The sequence below is a fragment of the Pristiophorus japonicus genome, chromosome 5, assembly GCF_044704955.1.
Source record: "Pristiophorus japonicus isolate sPriJap1 chromosome 5, sPriJap1.hap1, whole genome shotgun sequence".
Taxonomy (NCBI): Eukaryota; Metazoa; Chordata; class Chondrichthyes; family Pristiophoridae; genus Pristiophorus; species Pristiophorus japonicus.
The window spans coordinates 28,179,655-28,194,169 of record NC_091981.1 but is presented as its reverse complement, the minus strand read 5'-3'; the positions used below and the strand labels follow the sequence as shown (position 1 = coordinate 28,194,169).

At 44.5% G+C, this 14,515-nt stretch overlaps 1 protein-coding gene across 7 annotated transcripts in view; it reads right to left on the bottom strand.

Moving 5' to 3' along the window:
* The window catches only part of exoc2 (exocyst complex component 2), a 329,764-nt gene that overhangs the window by 27,680 nt on the left and 287,569 nt on the right, over positions 1–14,515 (bottom strand). The gene's annotated exons all lie outside the window — the stretch shown is intronic.

The following is a 14,515-nucleotide window of genomic DNA, read 5'->3' as shown; positions in this document are numbered from 1 at the left end:
TCCTCTATTGCTAAAGCTATCATCAATAAGCCCAGCTTCCTCTTCTGAGCTAAAAGCATTCTTCTCCCTCAACAGGTCTCCACTCTCCATTCTCCTAAAAGCCCACATCTGCCCCAGATTTGATTACTGCTCCAATATCTGCCAGGCTGTTCCAACAACTATCTTACTCTCCTGGGCAGGGTACAAGAAGTTTGTGGTCAGATGGGTCATCCCTCTCCCATCTTTAGTCTCCAACCTCTCTCTTCATTGCAATCTTTCTACTTTATTGAAAAGCACCCCACCCAACCTTCTTTCCTTGCTCCTCTTAACCTGCAATTACTCTGTCCTACACTCTCCCTTCCTCTCTACATCATCACTGTGTTACAATTAAGAATTACCACAAAGTCTCCTACTCTAACTCATTCTTTCCCAGTTCCTCAAAACTGCAACCAATTACTCCTTTACTCATTCCATGCTTTTGCAGTCTTCAAAATGTTAAAAATTAAGCCTACTCCTGATATATCTCATTGTGCCTTTTACAGTTCTCAGCCATGTTCGTATTCTGCACTATGGGCCCAGTCACTTCCTTTTTTTAAATGGGCCTGAATTATTTTCTTGCGGTTGGTATGTTGTTCCTGCCAGATATCAGGTCTTTAATTTTTTTAAGGTGTGAGCCTAGGCTCAGTGATAGTACGGTACGACCTCCCAAATCCGGAGTTCCAAAATCGGGATGTTCCGAATTCCAGACATTTTTTTTACAACAGTAAAAATAATCCCTCCCCCCCTCTCCCACCCCCCCCCACACACACACACCAAAAAAAAAAATAGCAAAAACCAAAAAATAAATCACAAAACATTCATAAGACATTTAATCGCTGCAAAAGAATTAAAAAAATAAAAATTTTAACTTACCTTTTTTGCAGGTCTTCATACCTACCGCTGTCCTAAGGGCTGCAACACAGGTTTTTCCCAGGCGTTTTTTTTCTTACTAACTACGGGTCACCGCTGAGCCAAATGGGTTTCCGGATTCCGGACATCGGATTTCATCTCTGAAATCCGGAAATATCTGAACCTCGGCTCAGGCGTTTCGGATTCGGGACGTCGGAAATATTTTCCAAAATCCAGAAATACCCAAAATCCGGAATGGCCTTGGTCCCGGCGTTTCCGGATTTGGGAGGTCATACCTTACACCCTCACCTGAGTCAGAATGTTGTGGGCTCAAGACACACTCCAGGAATTTGAGTACATAATCTAGACTGACACTCCAGTGTAGCACTAAGCTCTTTCAAAGAACTGGCTCAGACACGATAGGCCAAATAGCCTCCTTTTGTGCTCTATGATTCTGGGAGCTGCACTGTCAGAGATGTTTCTTTCTTCCTTCTGCATCAGTAATTTGATCCATTATTAGATCTCATGGAAAGAGAAAAAGCAGGAACATACTATTGAAAGTATGAAACTTTCTAAAACTTAAAATGCAGACCACAAGTCACTTTGATACTTTATTTATAATTCAAAATTTGGAAAGGATTACTGTAAAAACTGTAGACCAGAAGATACCCCAGAAAGTCCCTGGCATCAGAGATGTTGACACTCTTGCGATATTAAGTCATTTCCTCAAATCACTATTTACTGTGCTATACATATATTTTTTTCAGTGTTATCCAATTCCAGGCTGTGAAATTTATATAGTGGAATCTTGCGTACAGAAGCAAAAGACTTGGATGTGAAGGGGGCATGTGGTCATGAAGGAGGCATGGAGAGATGGGTTTTAAGGAGGAGGAGGTGGAGTGGCAGAGTACTTTAGAAAGGGATTTCCGGAGCATGGGCTCTGGCAGCTGAAGGCATGGACACCAATGGTGGGACAAAAGAAAGGGGGGGTTTCACAATAGGCCAGTGTCAGAGGAATGCAGAGTTCTGTGGAATTGTAAGGCAAGACGAGAGTGCAGAGATAGGGAGGGGCAAGGCCATGAAGAGATTTAAACACAAAAGATGCCATTTTTAAATTGGAGGCATTGTAGATCATAAGGAGAGGAGGATTGGTGAGTATTTAATCTTTTTATTTTTATTTCCTTAGCAGTAAGAAACTGTGTCATTGTTGCCAAATTAAGTTAATTTAAGGGTTACGTCATGGCAGGAGAGCCCAGACCCGTGTCATGCTCCTCCTGTGCTATGTGGGAAATCAGGGACGCTCCCAGTGTCCCTGACTACTAAGTGTGCAGGAAGTGTATCCAGCTGCAGCTCCTGACAGACTGCATTGCGGCACTGGAACTGTGCACTCTGGAGCATCTGCGATGCTGAGGATGCCGTGAATAGCACGATTAGTGAGTTGGTTACTCCGCAGGTAAAAGTTACTCAGGCGGATAGGGAATGGGTGACCATCAGGCAGAGCAGTGGATGGAAGATAGTGCAGGGGTCCCCTGCGGTCATCTCCCTCCAAAACAGATACACCGTTTTGGGTCTGTTGGGGGAGATGACTCATCAGGGGAAGGCAGCAGCAGCAAAGTTCATGGCACCATGGGTGGCTCTGCTGCACAGGAGGGCAGGAAAAAGAGTAAGAGTGCTATAGTGGTAGGGGATTCTATTATAAGGGGAATAGATAGGCGTTTCTGCGGCCGCAATCAAGACTCTAGGATGGTATGTTGCCTCCCTGGTGCAAGGGTCAAGGATGTCTCGGAGCGGCTGCAGGGCATTTTGGAGGGGGGAAAGAGTGAACAGCCAGTTGTCGTGGTGCATATAGGTACCAACGATATAGGTAAAAAACAGGATGAGGTCCTACAAGCTGAATTTAGGGAGCTAGGAGTTAAATTAAAAAGTAGGACCTCAAAGGTAATGACCTCAGGATTGCTACCAGTGCCATGTGCTAGTCAGAGTAGAAATAGCAGGATAGCTAAGATGAATACGTGGCTTGAGGAATGGTGCAAGAGGGAGGGATTCAAATTCCTGGGACATTGGAACCGGTTCTGGGGGAGGTGGGACCAGTACAAACCGGACAGTCTGCACCTGGGCAGGACCAGAACCAATGTCCTGGGGGAGTGTTTGCTAGTGCTGTTGGGGAGGGTTTAAACTAATGGCAGGGGGATGAGAATCTATGCAGGGAGACAGATGGTAGTAAAATGGGGGCAGAAGCAAAAGGTAGAAAGGAGATAAGGAAAGGGGGAGGGCAGAGAAATCAAAGACAAAAATCAAAAAGGGCCACATTACAACATAATTCTAAAAGGACAAAGTGTATTAAAAAAAACAAGCCTGAAGGCTCTGTGTCTCAATGCGAGAGCATTCGTAATAAGGTGGATGAATTAACTGCTCAGATAGCTGTTAATGGATATGATGTACTTGGGATTACAGAGATATGGCTCCAGGGTGACCAAGGCTGGGAACTCAATATCCAGGGGTATTCAATATTTAGGAAGGATAGACAGAAAGGAAAAAGAGGTGGGGTAGCGTTGCTGGTTACAGAGGAGATTAACGCAATAGTAAGGAAGGACATTAGCTTGGATGATGTTGAATCTGTATGGGTAGAGCTGCAGAACACCAAAGGGCAAAAAACGTTAATGGGAGTTGTGCACAGACCACCAAACAGTGGTAGTAAGGTTGGGGATGGCATCAAACAGGAAATTAGGGATGCGTGCAATAAAGGTACAGCAGTTATCATGGGTGACTTTATAGATTGGGCTAAACAAACTGGTAGCAACACGGTGGAGGAAGATTTCGTGGAGTGTATAAGGGATGGTTTTCTAGACCAATATGTCAAGGAACCAAATGGAGAGCAGGCCATCCTAAACTGGGTCTGGATAATGAGAGACGATTAATGAGCAATCTTGTTGTGTGAGGCCCCTTCGGGAAGAGTGGCCGTAATATGGTAGAATTCTTCATTAAGATGGAGAGTGACACAGTTAATTCAGAGACTAGGGTCCTGAACTTAAAGAAAGATAACTTCGATGGAATGAGATGTGAATTGGCCAAGATAGACTGGCGAATGATACTTAAAGGGTTGACGGTGGATAGGCAATGGCAGACATTTAAAGATCACATGGATGAACTTCAACAATTGTACATCCCTGTCTGGCATAAAAATAAAACGGGGAAGGTGGCTCAACCGTGGCTAACAAGGGAAATTAGGGATAGTGTTAAATCCAAGGAAGAGACATATAAATTGGCCAGAAAAAACAGTAAACCTGAGGACTGGGAGAAATTTAGAATTCAGCAGAGGACGACAAAGGGTTTAATTAGGAGGGGGAAAATAGAGTATGAGAGTAAGCTTGCAGGGAACATAAAAACTGACTGCAAAAACTTCTATAGATATGTGAAGAGAAAACAATTAGTGAAGACAAACATAGGTCCCTTGCAGTCAGAATCAGGTGAATTTATAATGGAGAACAAAGAAATGGCAGACCAATTGAACAAATACTTTGGTTCTGTCTTCACTAAGGAAGACACAAATAACCTTCCGGAAATACTGGGAAACCGAGGGTCTAGCGAGAAGGAGGAACTGAAGGAAATCCTTATTAGTCAGGAAATTGTGTTAGGGAAATTGATGGGATTGAAGGCCGATAAATCCCCAGGGCCTGACAGTCTGCATCCCAGAGTACTTAAGGAAGTGGCCCTAGAAATAGTGGATGCATTGGTGGTCATTTTCCAACATTCTATAGATTGGAGGGTAGCTAATGTAACCCCACTTTTTAAAAAAGATGGGAGAGAGAAAACAGGGAATTATTGACCGGTTAGCCTAACATCAGTAGTGGGGAAAATGTTGAAATCAATTATTAAAGATATAATAGCAGCGCATTTGGAAAGCAGTCACAGGATCGGTCCAAGACAGCATGGATTTATGAAAGAGAAATCATGCTTGACAAATCTTATAGAACTTTTTGAGGATGGGTAAATAGTAGAGTGGACAAGTGAGAACCAGTGGATGTGGTGTATTTGGACTTTTAAAAGGCTTTTGACAAGATCCCACACGAGATTAGTGTGCAAAATTAAAGCACACGGTATTGGGGGTAATGTATTGACGTGGATAGAGAACTGGTTGACAGACAGGAAACTAAGAGTAGGAATAAACGGGTCCTTTTCAGAATGGCAAGAAGTGACCAGTAATGTGCCGCAAGGTTCAGTGCATACATTAATGATTTTGGACAAAGGAATTGAATGTAATATCTCCAAGTTTGCAGATGACACTAAGCTGGGTGGCAGAGTGAGCTGTGAGGACGATGCTAAGAGGCTGCAGGATGACTTGGACAGGTTAGGTGAGAGGGCAAATGCATGGCAAATGCAGTATAATGTGGATAAATATGAGGTTATCCACTTTAGTGGCAAAAACAGGGAGGCAGAACATTATCTGAATGGTGACAGATTAGGAAAAGGGGAGGTGCAACGAGACCTGGGTGTCATGGTACATCAGTCATTGAAAGTTGGCATGCAGGTACAGCAGACGGTGAAGAAAGCAAATGGCATGTTGGCCTTCATAGCGAGAGGATTTGAGTATAGGAGCAGGGAAGTCTTGCTGCAGTTATACAGGGCCTTAGGCCACAACTTGAATATTGAATACAGTTTTGGTCTCCTAATCTGAGGAAGGACATTCTTGCTATTGAGGGAGTGCAGCAAAGGTTCACCATACTGATTCCCGGGATGGCAGGTCTGACATATGAGGAAAGACTGGATCGACTAGGCTTATAGTCACTGGAATTTAGAAGAATGAGAGGGGATCTCATAGAAACATATAAAATTCTGACGGGATTGGACAGGTTAGATGCAGGAAGAATGTTCCCGATGTTGGGGAAACCCAGAACCAGGGGTTACAGACTAAGGACAAGGGGTAAGTCATTTAGGACCGAGATGAAGAGAAACTTCTTCACTGAGAGTGTTGTGAACCCGTGGAATTCTCTACCACAGAAAGTTGTTGAGGCCAGTTCGTTAGATATATTCAAAAGGGAGTTAGATGTGGCCCTTACAGCTAAAGGGATCAAGGGGTATGGAGAGAAAGCAGGAATGGAGTACTGAAGTTGCATGATCAGCCATGATCATATTGAATGGTGGTGCATGCTCGAAGGACCGAATGGCCTACTCCTGCACCTATTTTCTATGTTTCTATGATCTGTTGCAGGACAGAATACGGGCAGAAAAGAATTGGATGAGGTGAAGTTTACAGAATGTAGACAATGGAAGGCCGTCTCTGGAGGCGACAAAGGCATGGATGAACATTTCAGCTCTGAGAGGTAGACAGGCTTTGTAATGAAAAGGAAATGGGGTTGAATGCTCAGCTTGGAGGTTGAATAAAATGTTGAGGTTGTGAACAATCTGGTTCAGCCAGAGACAGGGGTCTGGGAGTGGAGTGAGTCAGTGACTACTGAGTCTGTATGGGTGGGGGCAGGTGTGTGAAAAGAACAGCTTCGCTCTTTCGTGTTTAACTGAAGGAAATTGCAGCTTATCCAAGACTGGATGGTGGAAGCAGTAGAAGGGGGCGTGAGAGATGGTGACGAGACACAGCTTGATGTCATCAGCTGGTCCACTGTCTGAGGTTGATGTCACTAAGAGGCACAAACAGGCAGCATGTAGATGAGGAGGCCAAACATGGATCCTTGGGGGATCTGGAGGCAATCTTGCGCGGGTGGGAAGAAAAGCCATTTTTGGGAACGTTCTAACTATAATCTGATAGGTAGGGATGGAACCAAGGCAGGGCAGTCCAACTGAGCTTGACAACGGAAGAGAGGTTTTGGAGTAGGAAGCTGTGGTCTTGAGAAGATAGTGTGCTAAAACCACTATATTTCTGTTGCCGGACCGAGTCAATTATAATCTTTCTGTACTTTGTAGTGCTGCTAATAAATTTCTTAAAGACAATTTGTTATTGCGAGTTTAATTATCAGGTATCTAAAACCATAAACTCATTATTAGAGCCAACAAGGGGGTGGTTGTGAATAGAGGTAGGAAAATTTATCTGGAGGGAGAGGTTTATGGAGGATAGGAAGACAGTGAATTAAGAGGACTGACATGGAGATTGAAATCACCAAGGATGAGTCATCATTCAGTACATCGGGTGAGGTGGAAAGATGGAGGATATCTTGGTGAGAAACCTGGGTGGGATGGTTTGGTGGTGGTAGTGGTGGTGAGGGATGGAGGACGATCGATGACGAGCATATTAATGGAGATGTGAGGGGGTTGGAACAATGTGACGTGCTAAGTAGAACCACAGAATGATACAGAATGCACAGAAGGCCATTTGGCCCAATGTGCCAGTGCAGCCTCTTTGAAAGAGCTATCTAATTAGTCGAACTCCTCTGCCCTTTCCCCACAGCCCTGCAGATGTTCCCCCTTCAAGTATTTACACAATTCCCTTTTGAAAGTTACTATTAACCACCCATTGCAGATCATAACAACTCGCTACATAAAAAGATTTCCCCTCATGTCGCCTCTGGTTCTTTTGCCAATAACCTTAAATCTGTGTCCTCTGATTACTGATCCTTTTGCCACTGGAAACAGCTTATCCTTATTTACTCTATCAAAATCTTTCATGATTTTGAACATCTCTATTCAATCTTCCCTTAACTTTTCTCTGCTGTAAGATGAACAACCCCAGCTTCTCTGGTTTCTCCACGTAATTGAAGTCCCACATTCCTGGAACCATTCTAGCAAATCTCTTCTCCACCCTCTCCAAGGCCTTGACATCAGTCCTAAAGTTTGACGCCCAGAATTGGATGCAACTGGCCTGGAATTTGCTGTGTAATAACAGCAAACGAACAGCGTTTGCTGTTATTATCCCATTGAAACTGACCACAACTTCAGGATGAAGCGCATGTGCATCTTAGCCCGGAAATCCTGAAGTTGCGGTCAGTCACTCACTGCTGCAACACTGGTTGCGCTGTAGTCTGTTACTAACCTCATCAGTGTTTACTACCTCATCACTACAACATTAGTATTTTTTAAAGATTTATTTAAAATTGTGCTTTTGGTATTTAGCTTAGCTATGTATTGTTAATATTACAATAATAAAGCTCATTGCTCCTAAACTCTGACTATAAAAGGTCCCTAACCTGCCACTAGATGGTGTACTGATGACCTGAGCTAACGTGTTCCCCCATTTTCCCAGCTCCATTCTCTCAGGGAAGCACGTTGTCTGAGCTCAAAATTACAGTCATGGTTAGGATCACAAATTCACCACGTGGAAAACAGCAAGGCAAACGTCTATCACATTACATAAGAACATAAGAAATAGGAGCAGGAGTAGGCCATATGGCCCCTCGAGCCTGCTGCGCCATTTAATACGATCATGGCTAATCCGATCATGGACTCAGGTCCACTTCAAACACAGTACATTGGTACATCAGTGTGCATGCCTTCTTTTATCTTATTCACCGACTCCTAAATGTGTTTTCTCATGGTGACTGAATTGCCAATTGAAATCAAATTGAATTTGATTTGTTAAGTAATCATTTTCCATTTCCGCATGCATCTAGTTCTCCACATAAACATATCTGTTTTTACCAGATAGTGACTAACCAATAGATTTCATAAATGGAGTATTGCCAAACCCATTGCCTCATAAATCAGGAGACAAGCTCTTAAAAATCATGAGATTTGGTATAGAAATCATTAGTTGCCATTTGTTAACCTCGCTGACCTTAGCTCCTAGACAGGAAGTGCATGCGCTCCACTCAGCAAAATTACTGGCCGGAAAAGGTCATTGAAACCAACAGGGAGAAAGACTTAATGCATCACATGTCACAATGTTTATTTATTTAATGTCAAAGTAAAACCATGTATCTGATGATCCATCAGAAAACTGGGGAGTAAAATCTCGGCACTTTGTAATATATTGGTCTAAGTAACATCTGAATCCATCCAAGCATGTTTCTGCCCCATTCCTAGGAAGCATATCCAGACATGACCAATTGTCATTTAAAAAAAAGATAACCTTTGGACACATTTAGACACGATCATCGCGCCACATATCGTTTAGTTGTGATTTTATTTAGCAGCCAGTCTTCGGCTATTGCACTTTCCCCTTCAGCTGGCCATCGAGTCCAGTACTTATCTTGACAGCGTACAGCTTCTTCTCATCGTGTTTCTTCCGAGTTAGGTACACTTTGCCGAACGCCCTGCGACAATGGGTTTGATGATAGCAAAGTATTCGAGGCTGGGGGCTGCCGGCACCTTTATCACCTTCACATCCCTGTACAAGCTAGCAGTACAGTCGTCGCCTTTACTTGGAACCTCCATATTCTAATTCATACCGAGAGTCCATTCCTTCTGATTCCAATGGAACACATGGACTGTGCCGTTCGAACGCTGCTACACGCCTTGCGACTGGCTGAGTGTTCATTTTTAAAAATTGTTTTGAAAGTTCTGCTAGGGTCCTTCGCCAGACGGTTAACTTTCACAAGTGACTTGGTGATTTAACAAGATGTAGAACTGGAATAATATCCAACATTAATAAAATCATCCATTTCAGGAATGGTTCTTTTTTTTTGTCGTGATTTTGTACTCGCTCTCGACCTGACTTTAAAAAAAAATCTCTTTAATCCGTGTGTTTTGACAAATGTGAGCAGGCACTGCAGAAGCTGCATTAATGGGTCCTAGAAGCACGGTGCATTCACGCCCTGGAGCTGTGACGCAAGTTGTAATCGCAGATTTATCTGATTATTCATTTATTCCTTAATGCTACTAGTGGATTTGTGCAGCGCTTGGAGTTACTTGTAACAGATTTGGCTTCGAGCTTTTACATCTATGTAGAAAATGGCGTAAATCAGCATATTTTATTTCCACGCATGTGCAAATCGCAGCATTTCCCCCTCCAATAAAATCCCAAGATTTAGGCGTTCCATCGCGAGATCTCAAGTGATGCTTTATTTCACCTCGAAATCACGAGAGTTGGCAATACTGTAAATGGCATTTAAGTTAATTACAGTTAAGGGCTCGTTACACTGCTAAAAGTTTGACATACAAATGCTAAATTCATTGACGAATGGTGAATTGTAACCAAATGATTCTTTCAATAAATTTGAGCATTATGTATGGGTTTCACTCCTTCGTTCCGACAAAATTACTTAATAAAAAATAATCTACTGAATGGCATTTTAAAAATATAATGTAAAATGTACAGAAAGATTATACATTTCTGTATCAGTTCCCACCTTTGATGGCAGATGGTCAATTTGGTGCCTGTCCTGTATCAATGCTGTTCCATGTAAATGACCAATAAAGGATGCATGAGACAACTGATTTGACCCTCCCACTGGGCTCAATTTTCCCCAGTGATTTGCGCTGTTTTCTGGTGCAGGCCGCTTTTTTTGGCCTAAGTTAAAAAACCCAAGTTTTCCCGATCAACCAGCGTAACTCAGTTAGTTACAATTTTTTTTTTTTAGGTACTTTTTTTTTCAGCCAGAGGGGGTGTAACCTGCCACCCGCGCCAATTCTGACCAGTTAGGGAAGTTTGGCCAGCTGAGTGTTACTCCAATTCTGCTTAGGCCAGCGTATGTGGCCTCCATAGAAAAACCTTCTGGTGAGTTAAGGAAATCGGCACAGGTAAGAAAGTCGGCACAGGTAAACGCAGCAGATGCCCGGACAGCAGCAGCAGCAGAAGAGGGGGGAGGGGGAGAAGCCTTTCAGGTATAGTTAGGTGTGGGGACCAGGAGGCTGGAGACCATTCGGCTTGGGAAAGGTGCGGGGAAGCAGACCGGGAGGCCATTCAGCCTGGGATAGGTGAGGGGGAGTGGACCGGGAGGCCATTCGTCCTGGGATAGGTGCGGGGGAGCTGACAGGGAGGCCACTCCGGCAGGGCTAGTTGGCGGGACCGGGAGGGAGGAGGCCACTCGGCCAGGGCTAGGTGCAGGGGGCGGGAGGCCCTTCGGCCTGAGATAGGAACAGGGATCAGCACCAACATCCGGGGGGGGGGGGGAAGGGATGACTTTAATAATTTAATAGAGGTAAGTTGCTTCAATGTATTTGTGCTTGTGAAATTGCTGCAATGTATTTTAAGGTGCTTGAGCAGGTTGTGAGCTGGCTTCTATGTTTACTTTCCAGCATCAGCCCGCATTGTGTCCCTGGTTACCGTGGCAACCCGATCTTTTTGGCACAGATCAAGGCTCCACCTCCAAAACTAAAGGACAGGCTAGGCTGGCGCAAAATGAAGAAATCAAACGGGGAAACTTGGAACATTTTTTTAGGTGTACTTGGGACCCTAAAAAACATGCGTAACTCTTCAAGTACGCCAAAAAAAAGCTTTGGGGAAAATTGAGCCCACTGATTCTACCTTCCTGCAGGAGAGCATCTATCCTATCTTTAATAATATAGTAGAAATCAGGAACTTTTAATAGAAGGAACCATGGACACTACACTTCCACCTTTAGTAATACTGCCAAACAAATTTCCCATCTTTCCAGTATTGTAAATGCATGAAAAGTATAATTTGTTTTAAATAAAAGGAGGACAATGTGCATGTGCAGCCACTGGAGAGACAGCACACAGTTCCACAGAGCAGTGGGATGAATTATCTGTGACTACGATCCTCCCACATCCGCCCCCGCCTTCTGTTAAAACTCTGCCCTCAGCACTACTGCGCACCACAATACCATTGAGTAGGCAACCTGCCCACTTTCCAAGAATGAAAATTGCTATGGCGATCAAAGAGGATGTCAAAAATACAATTAAAGAAAATCAAAATGAGGAGGTGGGCATTGGACAGAATGGAACAACTCTCACAGGTGGCATGGTGCGTTGGAGCAATAAGCTCCGGATGACCATGATTTCCCCCCACTCTGCGGAGCTGTTTCTCCCCAACAGGAGCCAGTTACTTCCCCACAAAGGGAAAATCCTGAATTTTGTGATGTTTGCACATTTGATTCTGAGCAGCCAGCTGAAGATTAACAGAAACCCGTGGAGCAGGTTGTCTCCTGCCCTCTCATGTCCAGTTTAGTACATAGTCCAAAGACATTTAAGAATAAGGAAAACATTAACAAAAATAGCCTAAAAATTAAGCGTAAACAACCAGAATAAAATGCCACCCTTCTCTTAACTGCTGAGAGTAGTGGATACAATGTGTCTCATGACATTTTACGATGTAGGCACCAGAGAAAGTGTCCCCACCCACATACAAAAAAAACGCTTAGTAACCCACTATCTTATCACTTATGTGCAGCAAACGACTCAAGCCATTGCCTGGAAATTCCCTTTGGACGCAGTAGTACTCGTGTTAAAGATCACCAACCCAATGAATCAACCAAGTCAATCTGAAGGCTGACCCTAACTACTACATTTACAGTAACAAGGGGTCATAACACCACACAACATCCAGTAATACACTAACTCACTGCCTCAACAAAAAATGAACTGCAAAGAAAGTCATGATCGTATGATTAATACATGAAACTCACACCGGGGTATCAAAGGATTTTTAAGAGAGAGGCATGAATGAAAAGGTAGACAGGTAAAACGGTCCCTAAAGTGGGTTGATTGTGGTTATTTAAAATCTAACAAGATACATAATCAGTCTGTGAAAAAGAGACCAACTATTAATCATTTTAAAAAAGTTCAAATTATCTTCCTGACCTTTGAGCACAAAACACAGTATTCACAGCAACTACAGCCATGGTTTGCAATTTAGGGCCTGTGTGAACTTTCTGTGGGAGTTTAGAGAGGTTCTATGGGGTCTGCAAGCTTGCTCTTTGTAAAAAAAATAAAGCTTCAATTAATTTTCCACGTTTTCAAGCAACTTGATCAATTTACACTCCTGCACTGCACTCCACACCACCATTCACTTTATGACCTTGCAACTGCAAAAAAGTTGGGAGGCAGCTGCCATCTATACCTAGCAGAAATGATCTATATTAATAATTTGGATCAATGGAGATTCCTTTTTAAATGTACCATACCACCCTGAAAGAATGTGGAAAAGATAGTTGAGGTCACTGAAGTGTGTGCTAGGGACTGGATTGTAAGCAATAAATGACAAAGAAAAAATGTAAATTAAAATAATAAGATCTGCCTTTACGGGCAAGTAAATGGAATGTTTGGGTGGAATGGAATCAGAAGCGTCAGCTTGACTCAGTTGGTAGCACTCTTGCTTCGGAGTTGGAAAGTTGTTTGCTCAAGTCCCACACTCTATGGGGTCAAGTTTCGGCCTGAGTTGCTCCGGTTTAGAATGGAGTATCTTAGAAATTGCAATTCTCGGCATTTAGTTTGCTCCAGTTCTAGTCAGTTAGAACAGTTTCAGTTTGGAACAGATTTTTTTTTTCAAAAGGGGGCACGTCCGGCCACTTATGCCCGTTTTGAAAGTTTAAACTAACTTAGAATGGAGTAAGTGTAGATTTTTGTACGCTCAGAAAAACCTTGTCTACACTTAGAAAATCAGGCGTAGGTTACATATCAGGCGTGGGGAATGGGGGGGAGGGGGGGGGTTTAAAGGGAAGTTTACAAACATTAAACACTTCAGTTTTACAAATAAAGAGCCATCATCAATAATAAATGATAAATACATCAATAAATCAACCAATAAATCAATCAAAAAAAAATTTTTTTTTTAAATCAATAAATAAAACATACCGACTGCAGCACCGGGAGTCCTCCAACAGCGTGCTAGGACGGCCCCACAGTGTGTGTCTATCACTCTCTGTCTGTCAGTGTCTGTGTTTCTGACAGCGAGGGGAGGGGGAGAAGGGGGGTGGGGGTGAGGGAGAAGAGGGGTGAGGGTGAGGGAGAAGGGGGGTGGGGGTGGAAGGAGGGAGGTAGAGGGGAGTGGGGGTTAGGGGGGTGGGGGTTAGGGAGGGGGAGGAGGAGAAGGGGGCGGAAGAGGGGGGAGGGGGAGGGAAGGAGAGAGGAGGGAGGGGAGGGAAGGAGAGAGGAGGGAGGGAGGGAAGGAGAGAGGAGAGAGGGAGGGAAGGAGAGAGGGAAGGAGAGTGAACAGCTGGGCCCAAGACTTCGGGCTGGATTTACAAGTTGCTGGCGTCGGGTCTTGGGTCCCGGGGTTGCGGAGATCGGGGGGGGGGGTCGCGGAGATCGGGGGGGGGGGGGGCGGAAAGAGAGAGAGTCGCGGAGGTCGGGGGGGGGGGGGGGAAGAGTGTGTCGCGGAGGTCAAGTCGCCGGGGGCAGGGGAAGAGTTGTGGAGGTCAGGTCGCCTGGGGGGTGGGAAGCGGAGCGGAGGTCGGGTCGGGGGGGGGGAGGTGCGGAGGTCGGGTCACCCGGGGGGGTGGGGGGAGCGGAGGTTGGGTCCGGTCTGGTCCAGTCAGATGAGAGGTGAGCCTTATCCACACTGCCCCAGTGAGGCCATTCGGCCAGGGCTAGGGGCTGCGTGCTTCGGGCCCCTCCCACAGTTTTGGCCGCCTGGAGCTACTGCACATGCACGCCCACTGTAGCTCCAAAGGACCTGCAAGGAGCCGGAGAATAGGTGAGGTTTTTTTCGGCGCACTTTGTGGCGCGAAAAACGGGCATCCAAGAAACGGCGCAACCCGAAACTTGGGCCCTATGACTTGAGAACATAGCCTTTCGTGCAGTACTGAGGGAGTGCTCCATTGTTGGAGAAGCTGTCTTTCAGATGAAATGATAAACCAAGATC